The sequence below is a fragment of the Pinus tabuliformis genome, chromosome 5_1 (genome assembly GCF_031772625.1).
Source record: "Pinus tabuliformis cultivar Carrire ecotype Pingquan chromosome 5_1, CPIR1, whole genome shotgun sequence".
Classification (NCBI taxonomy): Eukaryota; Viridiplantae; Streptophyta; class Pinopsida; order Pinales; family Pinaceae; genus Pinus; species Pinus tabuliformis.
The window spans coordinates 822,590,672-822,610,598 of record NC_142305.1 but is presented as its reverse complement, the minus strand read 5'-3'; the positions used below and the strand labels follow the sequence as shown (position 1 = coordinate 822,610,598).

General features: G+C 42.4%; 1 protein-coding gene across 4 annotated transcripts in view; it reads left to right on the top strand.

The window, feature by feature from the left end:
• The window catches only part of ITPK4 (inositol 1,3,4-trisphosphate 5/6-kinase 4), a 415,945-nt gene that overhangs the window by 41,510 nt on the left and 354,508 nt on the right, over window positions 1-19,927 (top strand). The gene's annotated exons all lie outside the window — the stretch shown is intronic.

Here is a 19,927-nt window from a genome sequence, read left to right as displayed (position 1 = left end):
CTTCATGCTCTTCCAAAGTTAGGTCCAAAGTCATCTTCCATGCATGATAGTCAAATTTGTCATTGAGCTTGTCCTCAGTCTTGAATTAAGATGTAGAGGCCATTGAGACTTGTCCAATAATCTTTGTCCAACAAATCTTTTAGTGATTGCTTTTCTCTCTTGCTTGGGCTTTGTCTTCACCTGGGCTCTGAAACCATGTTAATTTTAGTTAACAATGGTATGTTCTATGCTTGCAACGATTACTCCAATGTCCTTTAGTTAACCCAATTCTAATTTCCAATTTAATTTCCAATAACAATCACATTAACCATTCACATTGATAGTAACTGTAGAGAGAACATAAACAATAAATGCAAAAGACAAGCCAAGACAAGAAAACACCAGGCTTTGTCGAATGCCAGGAAAAACCCCAAGATGGGGAAAACCCTTTGATCAATTCTTCTTATTATCACATCAAATGTTCAACAGAGAGAGAGTACAACAATACAAAGTCAAAGTCAAAATTGACTTGCCAATTCACTGTCCAAAACAACCCTGTCAAATTTGCAATTTTGCCCTCAGTCGACAACAGTCAAATCAACCCTAACCAAAAAGTCAACTATAGTCAAAGTCTGGTGAAATTTCCCCAAAACAGCTCAGTCAAAGGAGAGAGGAACTCAGCGTCTCTTGCTGGTCAAAGTTAGCCCAAAACAATCAACAAATATGTAGTCAAATTCGGTCAACCTGCAGTCAACCCTGCGGTCAACGTAGGTCAAATTGCCCAGATTACCTTGATTTTTGTGCCAATAAATGCATCCTGCTGAGACAAAGACTCTCCCAAAAAAATGAGGTCAAAAGCGACACAGAAAGTCAAAGTCAATGCTGGTCAAACTGCAGAAAACTTCAAATTTTTCGACCTTGTAATTTTCCTCCTTTCTTCCACACGTGTGAGAAAATTCAACTGCCCAATAGTTGTACGAACCAATCAGATGAGGAGAGAGAAGGATGTGTGAGTTGATGAGGTGTCAAATCAGGGTTGAAGTCATCATTATTTATACAATTTGTTGACGGTCAAAAGACATGTCCATTGGGCTTCATGAGCCTACATGATGATGTGGCTGACCTTGACAATTTACACATGTGTGGGCTTCACTTCAAAAACATATTTCTCCTTGTCCAAATTTAGTGATCTTTAGGTCGATTTTGGTCTTCTCGAAAAGAGGAATTCAATGCAATAATTATCTCCATCAAATGCACTGTCCAAAGTGGAATTTGGCCCTAGTTGGCAATTTTAGCAGATTTGCATTTCGTTTAGGATAGTGAAGCATCCTTAAGGAACAACTGTTCATCCAGTGACTTGGTAAATAATTTGTTTAAGCAAGTAATTGATTCCATTTAAGGCATTGGTCTTCCACAATAATCTAATTAATTCATTTAACTTGCTAACTCAACCAAGTTGCTAGGCCATTCAGTGGTGTCTTCCAGACTTGTTGGTTGCTAACAAGTCTCCCATCTTCACATTTCCTAGGGACTACCCCCCATAGCTTACTATAGGGAGTAACTTTAACAAAAAGGGTGGGGATCAGAGTGACAACCCCGGTCCTGAGTGTTGTTGCATCTCACTTGTATAGTTTGGGCGACAACAGGTCTAAGAGTCTCACTCCAAGAAAGTCTTAAAATACTCTTGTACAACTCCAAATAGTGTCGCCTCCACCACGATGTCATCCAAGAGAGGCACTACGTCACCCTTTTCAAGAATGTGGGAGTGACGTGGCACCTCTAAGGGAAAGCGTTGGCATCAAAGAGGGATGGGCTATCCCTCCCAAGTCATCTAAATGATAACTATCTTCATTTGAGCTCTAGAACAAGGTGTTGTCCATCAAACAGGGACAAAGCAAGCTTGGGGGCATTCTAGGTCCATCTAGACACATCATCAAATAGTCCAACTCCCAAGCTTTTAGGCTCAACATTCAACATTTGGAGTCTCATCAAAGGGTGTAGCATCATATTGAATCTACTCAAGGCTCAACACTTATTTTTGGAGGGCCAATGTTGGGGCCACAAAGTCAGGTCTGCTCTTAGAAAGGGGCAAAGAACTCATTGGAACGTTCGGAAGAAGAATGAAGCTATCCCTCAAGGGATCTCTGTTGCATATGTAATACCACTTGAACAAATCCTCTTAAGATCAAGTGAGATCAACTTCATTAGGGACATAAAATCATTAAAGCATTATGGTGAACCATATCTAATGTTAGGGGCACAAGAATACTTCACAGCAAGCTCACCTTCAAATGTCTAAATAGACCAGGATTTGTAAATGAGTTACCTCACTTGTGTTATAGATGATTAGGTCAACAACCCTATTAGGTGTTTCCACCCCAAAGGGAGTGACATGTCCTAGGTTAGCGCATCAATCCAAGATGTGTGTGATAATGATCATCATGGAGTGGGAGAGACTTCAAGGAAGGTTCCACAACCACGAGACTAGCTAATGGGGGTCCAACATCTCGAGTGTAATGATGCAAGGAGGCATCAATTGTGGTGGAATAAGTTACCCCTTTCCTCGACTTGCTTTTTCCACCCCTCTGGTGCACCTTTTACTTTAATGATTTGCCTTTATTTGGTGCATAGCTTGGGAACCCAAGCTTGCTTTATATTTTTCCAATACCCCTTCAAGATGTAGGAGTTTCTCCCTCATTGGGGTTGGGACATTCAAGAATTCCTTTATTTGAGATGAACCATTGAGTGCTTGAGGAACTAGGTGATGGCTAATGAGGGGGGTAGAGCTCATGCTAGGCTTTTTCCCACACGCTAAATACTGTCACAACTATCTTCTGCGTTTTACATTTTCTTTCATTGTGGCTTTATATGCTTTTAACTTTCTTTCAATTGCATCAACATTTGAAGCCAAGTTTTTGAGCCCTGACTCAAGGATGTGGATATAGGGTGCCAATCCCAATGACCATTGATCACCAACCTAAAGAATGGAGATGGGTAATCAGGAGAGAAGAAAAGTGGTAAGTATGGATTACCTTGGACACACTATATCAATCAGTGCCTCCTAATAGTGCCCTTCCAAAACCTTAAGGCCTCAGAGGAGGTCCCACTGGACTAGAGTCAATGACTAACCTCCCAAGTGAAGTGTGGGAACAAGGATACAATCGAGATCAATCAATCATCTAGTTTGTCCCATGATCCATATCAATATGCCCATAACATTAAATGAAAGCACATGATTGCAAGAATGGTTAGAGTACTTGCCGAGAGATGACCCACCTTCCTTCAAGAAGAAATTCCATATGGGAGAGTGATTTCATTGGAACAATAGGTGGGGAACTCTGGCATCATGCTATGTGCTGACCATCATGGCGCTGTTGGTTGGCTGGTTGGTTCTCAAATGAGGAGAATTTTTTTCTCCTATGGGTTACCCACTTTTGTTTGGTAATAGTGACTTAGTCCAAATTGACGACACACCCATTTTATTGAATTTTATTAGAGACTTCATCAACATTGATCGCTCACCAATTTTGCATTCTTAGTTCAAATTGATCACACTCCCAACTTATCGAATTTTATTAGAGACTTGGTCAACATTGATCACTCACCAATTTTGCATTCTATATATAGTTAATGCAAATGTTGGGACAATATGTGTATAGTGTTAGAAACCAGGACAATACTGAGAGCGGGAGGGGGGGTGAATCAACATTGTAGGAATTTTAAAGCTTTCTTTCACTAATGTAGAATACTAGGACACCATTAAACACTTCAGCTATAGTTCAGATGAGCACCACAAGAATCAACATAAGAAGCACAAATAGAACACATAAATTCTTTAAACTTCTCTTCAATTATTTCCACAAACGCATGCTTCTACTTGTTACAAAGTTCTCTGGCTACAACCAAAAGGAAGCTGCTACTCCCTAATTTATTAGCTACAACTGAAAGGAGCTACAACCCCTAGTTTATCAACTACCACTAAAAGGAGCTCCAACCCCTGATTATTTACCAACCACTATTGGAAGGAGCTCCAACACCTGATTTGCAAGTTGCTACTTGGTTGACCTCCTTGATTCATGTTTCATACAATTTTCAAACTCAAATCATGAATGCCACTTACTTTTATAAACAAATAAATTTATCACCTCAAACACTCACCAAAAACACCATAAAATCACCTTCAACAATCTTTGATCACTGATCAATCCACCACACACACCAACAACATCAACCCATGAACAATTTTTTCCAACTTTTTCTTGCAAATTCAATTTTTCTTATACATAAATTAGGACTGATATTTTTAGTTCTTGAACTCTAGTTATCTTGCACTTAAATTTCACTTAACAGAGGTTTTGATCTCATTAACTTCTTGTTTTTCTGCTTTTGGAATGTCCTCTTGATGTGCACAATAAGTCTTCAATCTTTGCTTACTTGTATTTGTAAGGAAATATCAGTTTAATTGTTGTTTTCCTCCATTCTAGTAAGCTACAGGATTTAGCATTGTTTCTTCTAAATTTGGTTGACTCCAAATTTAGGGAATTTGCTAAACCTGCCTCCAAATTTTCTATTCCGTCATCTGAGCTGCCAACTCAGTCATGCCAATTTTACCAAGTTGTTGACTTGTGCATGTGAAAAGTCCTTAACATAGGCCCAAAGCACTTTAACATAGAACCGCTGCATATAACCACCGCTGGGTCCCTTTGCGCTCTAAGCCTCGTGAGCCTAACTAACATTGCAAAACTTATGCACCCGTGGTCCTAATGCCCGAACAAAACCAGGTGCTAGCCCGAACTTTAGCTCCCAACTTTTATTTCTCGACGAAAACTCTCTTGGAAAAAACTCCAGTGGAGCAACCTTGTTTATCGCTGAGAACGTTTCTTTCGAGATGGTTTTGGCGAGGCCACCATGTTGTTCACTCTTGACCAATCATATTACTGTTGCGATTACTTGTCCGCCACGTCCTCTCGGAACGGAATTGTTGCCATCACCTGCCATCAAACTTCACGTCTCTCGGCTTTTGTCTTCTTAGAACTTCCCGCTAGAGACTCTTGAGAAAAATTCCGAGATAGTTTCTTATGGGGTCGTTTCTTGCGAGATTACATGTCTTCTCGAACCAATCACAAAATTGCTAAGATGATGTGTCTAGCCACCTCAACGCCACTGTGTCCCGGAACTAATTTCTCGGACTTTGTTTCTCGGAGTTTGTTTTTTGGACTTTCTACCTCTGTACCCTTCTGTAACTTCCGAGATGATTTCTTTTGAGGTGATGTGTCCTTGCCATGACGATGCCACTTGTGTCTTCCAACTGTCTGCCACCTCTGCAAGGATGCCACGTGTCACTGGTGCCACATTTTTGGTCCACTTGGCCACACGAAAACGCTGAATCTGCATGCCACGTGTCACGCTTCAATTGGGCCATGTCATGCTGAAATCATCATGACACTGTGTCTCCACGTCATCTCTACAAGCCAATGAAATTGTGCCATGTGTCATCCACACTATTTGTTGAGAAATGTAACTAGTTTCGGTCTTCATAATTGTTGTACTCATTTCAATATGTATCCTATGTAACAAACAAGAAAAGAAGAAAGAAACATGTTATTCTTAAAGCAAGGGTTTGATGCTCATTATTGATGGTCTTTTAGGTAAAAGCATGTTCTTCGTGCTTCTAGGGTATGTTAGGTCTTAGGATTTATTGTCATGAGTCAAAAGAGTCAACATCATGTTTATAGGATCCTTCCGGGCAATTTGTAATGATAAAAAGAATTATTTTTGAGTCTAGAAAATCTTGGAATCTCGAAGAGTACTAGTGTTAAAATTGGCAACTAGGGCCAAACTCCACATGGGTCATCTTATTTATGACAATTGATATTTTTCTTGAATTCCTCTCTCCGAGAGGTGTAGGATTGATCTAAAGATCATCCGATTCCAACATGTAAAAATGAAGATATGAATTTATTTATATTATGGACAAATTGTCAAGGTCGGCCAGCAAGCAAAACATGCATTCAAACCCCTACCTCATCCTCAATGTTGCATACAAAAGGAGGAGACCTCTAGTCATTTTATCATCATCTCATCTTCTCACTTCTCTCTCTCCTCACTTGATTGGGTACGCAAATCTGGCAGCTGTCTCTCACACATGCGAAGGAAGGAGGATCTGTTTGATTGTTTGACTGCGTTGACTAGTTTGACCGAATTGCAGAGGCTATTCCTTGGGTTGCGTTGACCAACATTGACCTTCTCTTGACTGCGGATTTGGGTGAGGAACTTCTCCTTGGTAGGCCGCAGATATAGGCACTGAAATTGAGGTGATCTGACCTCTCATTTGACCAGCATTGACTGCCTTAGGGTTGGCCGCAGTTTGACTTTCGTTGACCAGCTTTTGATTGGACTTTTTTCGCATTGTTTTGGGTTGTTTGGGCTTGCTATTGGCAGCCGAAGTTGATTGGGTTTGACTGAGTTGCTTAGAGGAAGAATTCTGCGTTGTTTGACCAACTCTGACTTTTCTAGTTAGGGCTTCTTGTTGCTGTCATGTTAAAATTGGCAACTAGGGCCAAAATCCATGTGGGTCATCTTATTTATGGCAGTTGATATTTTTCTTGGATCCCTCTCATCGAGAGGTGTAGGATTGATTTAAAGGTCATCCGATTCCGATAAGTATTCATGGAGATATGAATTTATTTGTGTTATGGGACAATTCGTCAAGGTCGGCCAGCAACCAAATAACCCCCATATGTGCTCAATGTTTTAGTATAAAAGGAGGTGATTTGATAGTCATTTCTACACACATATCACTCTTGATTTCTCTCCACTTGTTTTGGATTTTTAGTGGAAGAGAAATCTAGGAGGATGAAGCCCTGGACGCAGGAGGAAAGGAGGCTAAACAAGCTGCCCTAGCCGCAGTCCTAAAGTGGATGATCTAGTCCTAGTCCAAGGGAGGAGACCCCTAATTCTATACGCTGCCCAACTTTCCCTCTACGCTGCCTAAAGGGGAGACATAGCACGATGAAGAAGGCCTATTCACGTTGCCCAAATACGCAGGTCTATCCTGCCCTAGCCACAGTAAGGAAGACAGAACAACGTGGGTTTTTGGAGGCTGTTTCAGGGTCATATGTGAAGGCCGAGTTGCTGTTAGGAGGGCCGAGGTATCTTCCTAGAGGGCCGAGGCAGAGGAGGGCTGTTTGGGTTTGATGTGTGGGCCATAAGCTACAGCAAGGCTGTGTGGTAGGCCGCAGGCCATACCACCATAGCAAGGGACAACGTGGGCTGTTTTGGGGTCATGTTATACCCTAATCTTCAGCGTGGAGGCAGAGGGTTCACACTAGGGTAGGCCGCATTTCATAAGGGCAATTCTGGGCCAAATTTGAGGATAGTTAGGGACTGTTGTGTGCCCTAACCAGTCCCAGAAATTACAACAGTAATGGAGTCACAAACAACAGCGTTTGTGTGGTGTGTTGGGTCAAATGTTGTGACGAGATTTAGATCAGTGTTGCTGGTACTTGGTGCTGCAAGTTCATGGTGCAGCTATGGTTCATGGTGGAGCCATGATACATGGGACAGCAAGGTTACATAGTGCAGCAAGATACATGGGACAACAAGGTCACATGGTGCAACAAAGATACATGGGACAACAAGGTCACATGGTGGACAATATTGATGCAGCATTATGGTTGGGTACTACAACAGTTGATGAAACATGTTAAGATACAACCTATGGATGTAGCTGCATAGCTAGATGCAGCAGTTGGATGCAGCATGGTGTTAGAGACAACAGTATAGTGTTGCATAATGATCGAGTGTAGCCCGGTGATGGGAGCATGTGATGAAGAGTAGCTTGATGACAGTGGTGCAGTGTGATGATACTTTGCAGTATACATTGAGCACAATGATGGGTACAGTGATGACCAGTGAAGCATGATGAGATGCAACATAGTGATGATGGGTGCAACATGGTGCAGCACAGTGAGGTGCAAGATGATGATGAAGAGCAACACAATGATAGGTGCAGCAAGGCGATGGAGTCACCTTGGAGAATCAGTTGAAGCAGCATGTCTTCAACTGAGTTCAGCTACCTTATGTATCATCTTAGAGATGATCTATGCTCTTATTTAGATAAGTCAAAGTGTTGACTTTTGTTGTAAATGTACTCTCTCTCTTTCTCTCTCTCTGTGCTGAACTATTGAAGAACATATAAGAAGAATTGATCAAGGGTTTCCCCACATTGGGGTTTGTCCCTGGCTAGCGCCACATCTTGTGTCCTCATCTTGGCTTGTCTTCTGCGATTTATGTTGATGTTTTATCTGCAATTTACTATTATGCTGATGTGATTGCTAATCTGGAAAAGATATTGAGCTAACTATGAAAATTGAAATAAATTGCTCTAAGCATAAAACATACCTAAAATTAACATGTCATAAATGATTAGATTTGTAATTTGTACTATCTCTCTCTCTGCTGAACTATTGAAGAATATAAGAAGAATTGATCAAGGGTTTCCCCACATTGGGGTTTGTCCCTGGCTGGTGCCACATCTTGTGTCCTCTTGTCTTGGGTTGTCTTCTACTGTTTATGATTATGTTCTATCTGCATTTTACTATCATGCTGATGTGATTGCTAAACTGGATATTGATATTGGGCTAATAGAGAAATTGAAGTAAATTGCTCTTAAGCATAGAACATACCATTGTTACCTAAAAATAACATGGTATCAACGCTGAGGTGAAGACAAAGCCCAAGCAAGAGTGAAAGAGCAATCACCAAAGACAGTTGGACAAGGACAAAAGGCTCAATGGGTTCCTCATTCCACTTCCCGGCTGAAGATAAGCTCCGTGAAAAATCTGACTATCATGGACGGAAGATGTCTCTTGATCTGACCTTTGAAGAATAAGAAGTGCTGGATTATGTGAAAGGGTAAAATCCCCGAGCCTCCTTCAAATTCACCGATTGCTGCAAAGAACAAGTACAATAAGGCTGAAGTCAAAGCAAAGAAGATTATCAGAGATTCCATTGACAAGTGTCTGGTGGCCTACATCTTCGATTTGAACACCTCCAAGGAGATCTATGACAGGTTGGTCAACATGTTCAAGGTTAGTGATGCAAATCAAATTTTATTTCTCAAAATAAGTTGAAGGATATTAAGAAGGGCAAGGACGAGGACATTCAATTCTACTTCTTAAGGATCATTGAGATCAAGAATGTTCTACTTTCGATTGGAGAGGTCATTCCTGACAGGGAATTTACTATCACTACCCTTGGAGGACTCCCACCCGAGTGGTATATATTTAGAACCATTATTCTCAATAATGATCGAATTCCACAGTTTGAAGAATTGATGTTGAGATGCATTCAAGAAGAAACAAGAATGGTGGAGCAAGAAATGCCTTATAATAGAAGCAACCCGACTGCGTTCTCCGCTCATGCCAAATCGAGAAATAATGCAGGGTCTAAAGGTCATTTCAATGGAAAGCCTGGATCTAAGGGTGGAAGGAAGGGCAGGTGCTTTGTTTGCAATAAGTTTGGCCACTATGCAAGGGAGTTTCCAAATAGAAGGGACACATCACATGATGATGATCACAATCATTCCATGGGCAACTTCAACAACAATCAAAGGAATGGAAGGTTCAATGACAAAGGAAAAAGGAATGCGGGACATCAAGGAAATGGTCGACCCTCCAAGAAAGCAAGGAACTCCAGGTATGAAGAATCAAATGTTGTTAACAATAATCAAAAGGAATACTATCTTATATCGGCCCTCTCCATCGGACACTTTGGGGAATTGGCTAATTGATAGTGGTGCCTCAAAGCACTTCACTGGATACAAGGAATCTCTCTCTAATTTGAGAGAGAAGGAGACAAACTTGGAGATTATTCTTGAAGACGATGCCACCTATCCCTTGAAGGGAGTAGGGAATGTTACCCTTCAATTGAATCAAGGTAACACGATTCATTTACAAGAAGTTCTATATGTACCTGATCTCAAGAAGAACCTGGAGTCCATTTTGGCAATGGAATACAAAGGATACAAGGTGGCATTCATCGATGGAAAGGTACGTGTTTGGAAAAGGAATTTTAAAGATACTTTTACTCTTGGGTTTAGGGTTGACACTTTGTATCAAGTTGAAGGAAGTACATTGGGAGCCATGTCTTGCGACACATCTCTACAATCTAAACTATGGCACCGGAGGTTTGCCCATCTTCATTATAAGGCTCTTCCTGATGTGAGACAGATGGTGACAGGTATGCCCAAGTTCAAAATAGAGCATGAAGGTGTATGTCCAGGATGTGTCGAAGGAAAACTTATAAGGGGACCATTCCCCTCAAGTAATAGCAAGACCATATATATATTGCAGTTGATCCACTTCGACATATCTGGTATGATGCCCGTAAACTCTTTGGGAGGATACTTATATTATCTCGCCTTTATGGATGATTATTCTCGCAAGACTTGGATCTACTTCTTGAAAAGGAAGGATGAAGTGTCACCTGATTCCGTCACTTCAAAGCCATGATCGAAAACCAATCCGAGAAGAGAATCAAAATATTGAGGACTAATAATGGGACTGAGTACGAATCAAATAAATTCCATGATTATTGCAGAGAAGCTGGCATTAAGAGGGAGATCACAACACCATACACTCCCAAGCAGAATGGTGTGGCTGAAAGGAAGAACCATACTATTGTGGAAGCTGTTCGTGCCATGTTTCATGATCAAGTGCTTCCAAAGTTTCTATGGGCCGAAGCTGCAAATACTGCCGTGTATGTTCAAAACCGATGCCCTCATCAAGCATTGGACTCCAAGACTCCCGAAGAAATGTTCATTGGTAAGAAACCCGGTGTCTCCCATTTTAGAATTTTTGGAAGTCTCGTATATTTCATGTGCCGAAAGAGAAAAGAAGCAAGTTGGGTGCATCAGGGAAGAAAAGAATCTTTGTGGGCTATAGCGAAAATTCTAAGGGCTATGGAATTTATGTGGCTGGTCAAAAGAAGTTGAGATAAGTCACGATGTCACCTTTGACGAAGATATGGCCCTCAGCAAGATCAACAACCTTCCTATCCCAAGGAAGGACAAAGACGCTGACACTGGAACACAGGGTGAAAAAGAGGACGAGACGATACTTGATGTTGATGAACCTATGGATCCTATTAATCCTCCTCCCCAAGAGCCCTCCTCCTGCAAGAGGAGACCCTCATGGCTTAGGGGGACTCTCGAAGATGCCGAGAGACATATTGCACCAGGGGGGACTTTCCGTGAGAGCAAGAAGCCGAATAGATATCAAGGATACTTGACCGTCATGAGCATTATCATTCAAAATGAGCCTTCATCATTTGAAGAAGCCATGAAACAACAAGTATGGAAGGATGCGATGAATGAAGAATACGAGTCTATTATGAAGAATGATGTTTGGGATGTGGTTCCTAGATCCTAGGACAAAATCAATTGTCACCTCTAAGTGGCTCTACAAAATCAAGCATGGAGCTGATGGAAGTGCAGAAAAGTTCAATGATAGCTTTGTTGCTTGAGGCTTCTCTCAAAAGGAAGGTGTAGATTATGATGAGATATTTGCACCTATTGCCCGATACACCACCATCCGCTCGATCATAGTCCTTGCTGCCTCGCAAGGACAGAACCTACATTAGATGGATGCCAAGACCGCTTTCTTGCATGGTTCGATTAAAGAGGAAGTCTATATGGAACAACCCGAAGGGTTTGAGGTTCATGACCAGAAATCTCATGTATGCAGGTTGAAGAAAGCTCTCTATGGCTTGAAGCAAGCACCTTGAGCTTGGTATGAGAAGATTGATAGCTATCTGATGAAGTTGAGATTCACTAGAAGTCAAGCCGATACGAACCTTTACTTTAAGGTTGAAAATGATAAACCTTTCATACTTGTACTTTATGTGGACGACCTCTTTCTAACAGGTGTAGACCCTCTCATTCACAAATGTAAGAGGGAGTTGACTTCTGAATTTGAGATGAAGGACCTAGGACTGATGCACTACTTCCTAGGGTTGGAGGTCTGGCAAAAGCCAGGAGAAATTTTCCCATCTCAAGGAAAATATGTTGTGAAGATATTGGAAAGATTTGGGATGATGGACTGCAAGCTTGTGACTACCTCAATAGAACTTAACTTCAAGAAATTATGCGGTAGTGTTGTCGGACCATAATTGGGAAATGCTTTTGAGTATCGTCAACTCATAGGAGCGCTGATGTTCTTGGTAAACTCCCGTTCGAACATATGTTTTGCAATTAATACGTTAAGCCAATATATGGTTGAGCCTCATCATATACATTGGATTGGTGCCAAGAATCTTCTGAGATATCTTCGGGGCACAATCACTCATGGACTGAGATACACTGCCAGAGATGTGAGGCTGCATGGTTATTCTGACGCTGATTGGGCTGGCAGTGTGGTGGATCGCAAGAGCACTTATGGATGTTGTTTTTCTTTGGGTTCTGCTTCGATATCCTGGATGAGCAGGAAGCAGAAATCGGTTGCCTTGAGCACCGCTAAGGCCGAATACATAGCTGCTAGTATGGCCTCCTGTGAAGCTGTCTAGTTGAGGAAGCTCTTCAGTGAGTTGTTTGGACATGTGCTGGATACCAACGTGATCCTCTGTGATAACCAGAGTGGGATCCGATTATTAGAGAATCCCGTGTTTCATGATCGCTCCAAGCATATAGATATCATGTACCACTTTATCCGGGATATGGTACAATGAGGAGCAATAAGGCTCCTGTTGATTTGGGGTAGCATAGGATGTGCTCTAGCCACGAAATTTGGTGGAAAGGTTGGGGCGCATGAGATCTCCAATACCCAGAAAGGGTTTGGGCAGATTCTAAACAGATTAGGAGATATTAAAATAATTAATATTTTTAATGGAGTCCCTAAGTCTAAACTTAGGGAAAATAAAATATTAATGTGTATTAATATGAATCTGTGTTAGGATGGTCCAAAAGACATGGATCAAGCCAGATCTAATCTTAGCCGTTGATTAGGGACTTAATCTCGGCCGTTGATATGTCAACGAGAAAAGTATAAGAGGAGGCTTGAGGTCACTTGGAGAACACACCAGAGTGATCAGTCATTCTATTCTCTAGGGCGGGGTTTACTAAGAGAGATAGAATCGGTGATCGGAGAGTAGCTGAGGGGCATTGAGTACAGAGAGACAGAGAGGCAGAGATAGTGCCGGGAGAGCAGCCAGAGAGAGCGACGCAGGAGCAGCTAGTACTCACGTAGGGCCACGCAGAGGCAACTAAGTGCTGCGTAGAGCACCAGAGAGGCCAGCGTAGCTGACGCAGAGGCTTAGAGAGCTGACGCAGGGCCTCCTGGGGCTGATGCAAGCCAAGATAGGCTAACACAGGGCCAACGCTGGGCTAGGATAGCCCTGAATGCTGTCTCAAAAGATTGGGAAGTGTTTGTCCAGAGTATACTGGGCAGAGGGACACTTCCACCTTGGGACGAGATGTGGGCAGCTCTTCGCCAGGAAGAGATCAGACGGCAGTCGAAGATAGGTAGTAGCAGCAAGGGGATCAAAGTCAACCCGGAGGAGGAAGATGTGGCCCTAGCATTTGAGGGAAAGCAGGAAAAGCGGAAGAAGAAAGATCTCTCCAAGATCAATTGCTTCCACTATGGGGATCTGGGTCATTATGCGACCCAGTGTCCAATGGAGAAGAGTAAGGGAGAGTCTTCCGAGACTAAGGCAGTGCCAGCACGGGTAGAGAAGGAAGTTTTAACATACGATGACTATGCCATGAGTGCACACACGCCACTTGAGTGGAAGTGGGGAGACATCGAGCTGTAGTCAGATGGACTACAGGCGATGAGGGGCAGGATCCTCGAGGTACCCAGCCTCTTGGATTAGACCTTGCTACGGGAGCCCCGTCGAGGAGTAGCAGGACTGGCTGAGTGGGTAGAGACGGATGCGGATGGAGCGGCAAAGAGAGCTATAGTGCAGGAGTCCCGAGACAACGCAGAGCTAGGAGGGTGTAGCAGTGCGAGAGGCACAGGAGTGTTGCACAGTGCAGGAAGGCATAGAGAGGTGTGCAACAGTGCGAGATGCAGGGAGTTGTTGCAGCAGCGCAAAGGTCAGAGAGGGAGCACTTGTCAACGACAGAGGGAGCTTCAGCATCAGTGGGTGTCTCTAGCCCAACAGGGAGGTCAGTTGGGAGACCAGTGACTTACTTCTCAGTAACTGAGTTGCAGTGCAGCAGTGGGTAGCACGATGCAGCATGATGAGAGGAGGTGCAGTGCGGATGCAGTGCTGGGAGAAAGGACCAACAACAGCACAGATGCAGAGGGAACTGTCGTAGATGCAGCAGTGGCAGAACCATGGGTAGCAGTACAGGAGGCAGCAGTGTAGAGGATGTTGGGCAAGAAGGCCTAGCATCAACACAGGTACCGATGTCGGATGATCAGAGTAATACTCAGTAAGGAGTATTGCTAGAGCACAGTCCTCGCTAAGAGGGAGTGTTGATTTGGGGTAGCATCGTATGTGCTCTAGCCACGAAATTTGTTGGGGAGGTTGGGGCACATGAGATCTCCAATACCCAGAAAGAGTTTGGGCAGATTCTAAACAGATCAGGAGATATTAAAATAATTAATATTTTTAATGGAGTCGACTTAGGGAAAATAAAATATTAATGTGTATTAATATGAATCTATGTTAGAATGGTCCAAAAGACATGGATCAAGCCAGATCTAATCTTAGCTGTTGATTAGGGACTTAATCTCGGCCGTGGATATGTCAACGAGAAAAGTATAAGAGGAGGCTTGAGGGTCACTTGGAGAACACACCAGAGTGATCAGTCATTCTATTATCTAGAGCGGGGTTTACTAAGAGAGATAGAATCAGTGATCGGAGAGCAACTGAGGGGCATTGAGTACAAAGAGACAAAGAGGCAGAGATAGTGTCGGGAGAGCAGCTAGAGAGAGTGACGCAGGAGCAGCTTGTGCTCACGCAGGGCCACGCAGAGGAAGCTAAGTGCTGCGCAGAGCACCAGAGAGGCCAGCGTAGCTGACGCAGGGCCTCCTGGGGCTGATGCAAGCCAAGATAGGTTGATGCAGGGCCAGCGTTGGGCTAGGAGAGGCTGACGCAGTCTAGATTGGGCAGACGCTGGGGTTTCTGGGGTAGATTGGTGCTGAGTAGCTTCTGGAAGGATTATCCGGGGTTTCAGCCAGTAGATTTGTTAGAAACGGAGAGGTATTACTGCTAAGGAAATTCTCTGTTGGCTAGGCCAGTTTCGGCATCCAGATTGTACTCTGATATTGCTTAATAAGAAAACCCTCCGATAGCTGCACCGATTTTCCCACATTGGGTTTTTCCGGGGACATTAGTCCAAAAATAATGGTGTCATATGGTGTGTTTGTTTTTGTTTCTTTTTAGTTGCTGATCTATAATATGTTGAGCATGCACTAGTGTTTATTTTCAGTGTTCACATTGTAAATAACTTGTTAAGGAAAATAACAAGTAGGTAGGAATAAATCAGATAAAGTGCATGGATGGTTTCTAACTACGTAAACTTAGAAACTTCAACAGCTCCATCACATTGGGATTGATGAGCAGGTCGCCGATATTCTGACAAAGCGCCTGGGGAAGGTCATGTTCTTGACCTTCCGAGAACGACTTGGAGTTGTGGAGAGACCCTCTTGTGAGGGTCCTGTATAATATGGACATTGAGCTTTGGTAGCTCCGGGGGGCTTGGGGTACTTCTTGGAGCGATGAGCAACCATAGGGTGAGTGGTCCAACTTTCCCCTAGTGGTTTGCTGTGTAAAGGGTGAGTGGTTTAGCCTTCCCCTGTGATACCCCGTGGCGACATGTAGGCAGGATGAGTGGTTCATCCTTCTCCTGCTGAGACATCCTACCCATGCAGTCTGGGACTCAGGGGAAGTACCCCTCATTTGGCCAATGAGTAGGGAAATGAGGATAGGGACCATAGTACTACCGATGGACACATCGTGTACTACTGTACTCCCTATGCTAGGATGACCGATATTGATCTAGGATCAATTGGAACTGACTTCGAGTCAGTAAGAGTGGTATGAGACACTCTTTTATCTAGGACTGACTTCGGGTCAGTAAGAGTGGTATGAGACTCTCTTTTATCTGGGACTGACTTCCGGTCAGTAGAGAATGGTATGATACATTCTCGATCACTTCTTCTTCTTCTTCATAGTTCAGCAGAGCAGAGCAGTGCATTGATGGCAAAGATAGTACCGACTGGCAGATGGAGTCCTCCCTAGTTGAGAGGGAGTGTTAAAATTGACGACTAGGGCCAAACTCCACACGGGTCATCTTATTTATGAAAACTGATATTTTTCTTGGATTCCCTCTCCGAGAGGTGTAGGATTGATCTAAAGATCATCGATTCTAACATGTAAAAATGAAGATATGAATTTATTTATATTATGGACAAATTGTCAAGGTTGGCTAGCGAGCAAAACAAGCATTCAAACCCCCAGCTCATCCTCAATGTTGCATACAAAAGGAGGAGACCTCTAGTCATTTTATCATCATCTCATCTTCTCACCTCTCTCTCTCCTCACTTGATTGGGTACGCAAATCTGGCAGCTGTCTCTCACACGTGCGAAGGAAGGAGGATCTGTTTGACTACTTTGACTAGTTTGACCGAATTGCAGAGGCTGTTTCTTGGGCTGTGTTGACCTTCTCTTGACTGCGGATTTGGATGAGGAACTTCTCCTTGGCAGGCCACAGATCTGGGCACTGAAATCGAGGTGATCTGACCTCTCATTTGACCAGCATTGACTGCCCTAGGGCTGGCTGCAGTTTGACTTTTGTTGACTAGCTTTTGACTGGACTTTTTCAGACTGTTTTGGGATGTTTGGGCTTGCTGTTGGAGGCCAAAGTTAACTGGGTTTGACCGAGTTGCTTAGAGGAAGAATTTTGCCTGCTTGACCAACGTTGACTTTTCTGGTTAGGGCTTCTTGCTGCTGTCATAAATTATCGGATTTGTAATTTGTACTATCTCTCTCTGTGCTGAACTATTGAAGAATATAAGAAGAATTGATCAAGGGTTCCCCACATTGGGGTTTGTCCCTGGCTGGTGCCACATCTTGTGTCCTCTTGTCTTGGCTTGTCTTCTACTGTTTATGATTATGTTCTATCTACATTTTACTATCATGCTGATGTGATTGCTAAATTGGATATTGATATTGGGCTAATAAAGAAATTGAAGTAAATTGCTCTTAAGCATAGAACATACCATTGTTACCTAAAAATAACAACTAGTCGGCCTTGGGATCCTCAGGTCGGCCTAAAGGAGGGAATTCGACCCCTTGAGAAGGCTATATAAAGAGCAGTTCAACTTCATTTGGATACAGTTCGATCTATCAAGAAAGAGTTTGATCTATATCTGGGAAGCTGGGAAAAGGAGAGCGAAGTTCTAGAAGAAGCTAGGAGGCTGAAATATCTTGTCTTTGGGCTCTATCTCTCTCACACGTGCAAAGAAGCTAGGGTTTTGCAACTAGAAAGAGGCTGAAGTTGCAGGGTCGAATTGCTGGGGAGCAAAATTGCAGGAACAAGTTGCTGGCTAGGGTGGAATCCTTCTCTTGACCTAACTAACCTTGGGGAGAGTTGTTTTGCTCTAGGAAGGTCTCAAAAGGAAGATAGATTAGAGTTTCTGTAGCAGTTGCTGGGACAAAGTAGCTGGGCCGAAGTTGTAGGTCAAGTAGCAATAGTTGGCTGGTCAAAGTTGCAAGAAAGAAGTAGTTTGATACAGAATCAAGGAAGGACTTGAGGAAGGGATGACATGGTACTGGGAGAAGGACTCAGTCTAGGGATTGGGTCTTTGTATCTCATTTGAAGCAGGTTCTAAGAAGAGAAGAGTTTCCGGGTTTTCCCCTTGGAGGGGTTTTGCCCTGGCTAAGAGCCTACATCTGTGTGCTCTTTTGTTGTTGCAATTTCTTGATATTGTTTGTTGAACAAATACTAAAAAAGCATAAAGAAGATAACTAAGATTCACAAGCAAGTATCAAGGTTAAAAAAATAAGATATAATAAGTTGCCACTTCATCATTTTTGTAACTTCGTATCCGAGCTAAGATGAGCAAGGAAGGCAACTGGATGGACCTTGGAAAGAATTGTTGATCGAGGGATAGGAAGCTCTCAAGGCCTAAAAGAAGAAGATTGTCTCTTGAAGGGATCTAGTTAAAGGCTCGTTGGTAGAAGACCCTTCTAATATAGGGTGTCTACATTGAAGAAGATGAAACTACATTCATATCGCAAGGAGGGTGTTGATCTCACAAAAAGGAAGTCTATTTGCAAGGCATCAATCTTGGAAGCTGTTGGTGGAGGAATCATAAGGAACATCTTTTCAAGGGCATCATCAAGAACTCTCCAAAGATCTTGAAGACATCAAGAAGGTTGGAGATATTATTCAAGTAAGTATCACATTATCTCATAATGGCTGAATCTTCAAGTCATGTAAGTTCTTTCTGCAAGGAGAGCAACAAGCTCATAGGGGCAGTAAACTATCTAGCATGGAAGAAGAGGATTGACTTGATACTCACAGAGCAAGATGTAATGGGATATGTTACTGGAGAAATTACTGAACCAACAAAGGAAAGGACACAAGAACTAGCGAAGTACAAGAAAGGGGAAGTAAGGGCACAAAGGATCATAGTGGAATCAATCAAGGATTCTCTTGTTCCATTTGTGGCAAACCTGAAGACTTCCAAGGCCATGTATGACAAGCTAGTGAATTTGTACTTTATAAGTACAACAGGTCAAAAGATGTCGTTGTGGAACAAGCTATATAGAATGAAGAAATCGAAGGATGAGGATATGGCATCCTTCCTCATGAGAGTCTCTCAGTTAAGGGACCATTTACAAGGACTTGGGGAGCCAATCACTGATTCAGAAGTAACCATATGTGTGTTGAATGAATTGCCACCGAAATGGAGCAACTTTGCAACAAGTATATACTCCAAGAAAGATTCAACTCCATTTGATGAGTTGTGGGCACAATGCATACTGGAAGAATCAAGGATCAAGGTCAAAGATGACATTGGATCAGATGAGAAATCTCAAGCATTCCTAGCCCAAGTCAAGAAGATGAAGAAAGGGAAGTTTGGCAAGTCCAAGAAGAAAGATATGTCCAAGGTTTAATGTTTCTGATGCAATGAATTTGGACACTTTAAAAGGGATTGTCCAAACAAATAGAACAATAAAAGAAAGGAACGAAGTGAAGCTCATGTAGCTGAAGTAGTGGGAGAACCTGAAAAGAAGGCAAAGAAGGACTAGGTGAAGGATCTTTACTACTAAAGAAAGTCCTCTAACTTCTAGGTTCTCTATGAATGTTTTTCTCTTAGTGGATATGTTATGCATAAGCATCATAGGATAAAAGCATATGATAGTAACATGTTTGAAATTTATGATTATGTTGCTTAGTAGAGATCATCTAGGATAGAATGTTGGACCATTTTGCATGATGTTCATCTAGATATTATCTAACATTATGTTAGAGGTTGTCATCTTGCTTATGATTCAAGAAGGACCTTCATCTTGGAAAGTCCTTGGGAAAGGCATCATGACAAAAATAGTATGTATTCTATGTAATGTGGAAACATGCTGGTAAAGAAGGATGAAGGATTGCAATGGGTCAAGATACAAACTTTATGGAAAATATATGGATAGCTAGATGATTGGTTAAAAACATAAGAATGAATGTTGACTTTGGATAAGATTCATGTGTATGAGAATCTTGTGAAATAAAGATTGGATATGCTTAAGTAGTTATGATGCCAGAAAAAAATAGAATTTGACTTACTAAAGAATCTATGAAAGATTAGGACTTTCTCTAGAATATGTATTGATTAACATCTAGTATGATCTTCAGAAGAATAAAAGTTGTAACTTGGTAATCAAGTTCGATCCTTGGGCACTTTGATGCAAGAAGGAAATATCAAGTGGAGATGGTCGATGA